General features: G+C 56.7%; 1 non-coding gene across 1 annotated transcript in view; it reads right to left on the bottom strand.

Moving 5' to 3' along the window:
- LOC126327088 (small subunit ribosomal RNA) overlaps positions 1-1,414 on the bottom strand; it is a 1,893-nt gene extending 479 nt beyond the window's left edge. Inside the window, exon 1 of the ribosomal RNA XR_007560969.1 lies at positions 1-1,414. This exon is cut by the window's left edge and continues 479 nt beyond it. This is a non-coding gene — a ribosomal RNA (small subunit ribosomal RNA).
- Between the last annotated feature and the right edge of the window lie 709 nt (positions 1,415-2,123).

Raw genomic sequence — 2,123 nt, 5'->3', positions numbered from 1 at the left:
GTCTCGTTCGTTATCGGAATTAACCAGACAAATCGCTCCACCAACTAAGAACGGCCATGCACCACCACCCACCGAATCAAGAAAGAGCTATCAATCTGTCAATCCTTCCGGTGTCCGGGCCTGGTGAGGTTTCCCGTGTTGAGTCAAATTAAGCCGCAGGCTCCACTCCTGGTGGTGCCCTTCCGTCAATTCCTTTAAGTTTCAGCTTTGCAACCATACTTCCCCCGGAACCCAAAAGCTTTGGTTTCCCGGAGGCTGCCCGCCGAGTCATCGGAGGAACTGCGGCGGATCGCTGGCTGGCATCGTTTATGGTTAGAACTAGGGCGGTATCTGATCGCCTTCGAACCTCTAACTTTCGTTCTTGATTAATGAAAACATACTTGGCAAATGCTTTCGCTTCTGTTCGTCTTGCGACGATCCAAGAATTTCACCTCTAACGTCGCAATACGAATGCCCCCGCCTGTCCCTATTAATCATTACCTCGGGTTCCGAAAACCAACAAAATAGAACCGAGGTCCTATTCCATTATTCCATGCACACAGTATTCAGGCGGGCTTGCCTGCTTTAAGCACTCTAATTTGTTCAAAGTAAACGTGCCGGCCCACCGAGACACTCAACTAAGAGCACCCTGGTAGGATTTCAACGGGGTCCGCCTCGGGACGCGCAAGCACGCCTTCGGCTCGCCCCACCGGCAGGACGTCCCACGATACATGCCAGTTAAACACCGACGGGCGGTGAACCAACAGCGTGGGACACAAATCCAACTACGAGCTTTTTAACCGCAACAACTTTAATATACGCTATTGGAGCTGGAATTACCGCGGCTGCTGGCACCAGACTTGCCCTCCAATAGATACTCGTTAAAGGATTTAAAGTGTACTCATTCCGATTACGGGGCCTCGGATGAGTCCCGTATCGTTATTTTTCGTCACTACCTCCCCGTGCCGGGAGTGGGTAATTTGCGCGCCTGCTGCCTTCCTTGGATGTGGTAGCCGTTTCTCAGGCTCCCTCTCCGGAATCGAACCCTGATTCCCCGTTACCCGTTACAACCATGGTAGGCGCAGAACCTACCATCGACAGTTGATAAGGCAGACATTTGAAAGATGCGTCGCCGGTACGAGGACCGTGCGATCAGCCCAAAGTTATTCAGAGTCACCAAGGCAAACGGACCAGACGAGCCAATCCGATTGGTTTTGATCTAATAAAAGCGTCCCTTCCATCTCTGGTCGGGACTCTGTTTGCATGTATTAGCTCTAGAATTACCACAGTTATCCAAGTAACGTGGGTACGATCTAAGGAACCATAACTGATTTAATGAGCCATTCGCGGTTTCACCTTAATGCGGCTTGTACTGAGACATGCATGGCTTAATCTTTGAGACAAGCATATGACTACTGGCAGGATCAACCAGGGAGCTGCGTCAACGAGAGCTGAGCAGCCGGCCGCCCGGGAGTGTGTCCCGAGGGCCCGCGCGAACACGCAAGCGTCCGCTCAATTATTCTGCAAACAGGAGGAGGCTGAGCTCCCCTGCACGATACACCTCGAAACCCTCTCAGGTCCCGGCGGCGCGCAGCGCCGTCCTAAGTACTTGGTCGGGTTCGAGAGAGGCGCAATCGCCCGGAGATAGGCGAGTAGACGCTTTCAGTGCGAACACCCGTGCTCCCAACTGAGCTTGCCGCTGCCGACAGAGGCCCGGGAGCGTGCTGTCGTGGCATTGCCGGCGGGAAACAACACGCGCCACCTACGGTGACCGGCAGCTCCAACGCCAGCGCCACAGAAGGGCAAAGCCCCACTTGGGTGCAGAAGCGAACTCTCCCAGCACAGCGCACGCGCCAACACGTCCGCAGAGCTGCGATACAAACCACCTGCGAGAACCGCTGGGGGCGACCGAGCAGCAGACGGCGTCGCGACGCCGAGTGCCGGGCGGCGGCGCATCCTCAACGCACACAGTCCGCAATCGGACCAGCACACTGCAGATGTCCACCGCGCTTCGCACCGGGCTCGGCAGAACCCACTTTGGCCGCCTGGCGCCGCGCGCAGGGTGCGCCGGCGCATAGCTGGGACGCCAGCCGGGCCCGTCGGCCGGCGCTCCTGCCACTGGGCGCCCCCCACCAGCCGGCTGT

This window comes from Schistocerca gregaria, unplaced genomic scaffold (genome assembly GCF_023897955.1).
Source record: "Schistocerca gregaria isolate iqSchGreg1 unplaced genomic scaffold, iqSchGreg1.2 ptg001018l, whole genome shotgun sequence".
Classification (NCBI taxonomy): Eukaryota; Metazoa; Arthropoda; class Insecta; order Orthoptera; family Acrididae; genus Schistocerca; species Schistocerca gregaria.
The sequence above is the reverse complement of the archived record's forward strand: the minus strand, read 5'-3'. Positions and strand labels throughout refer to the sequence as shown.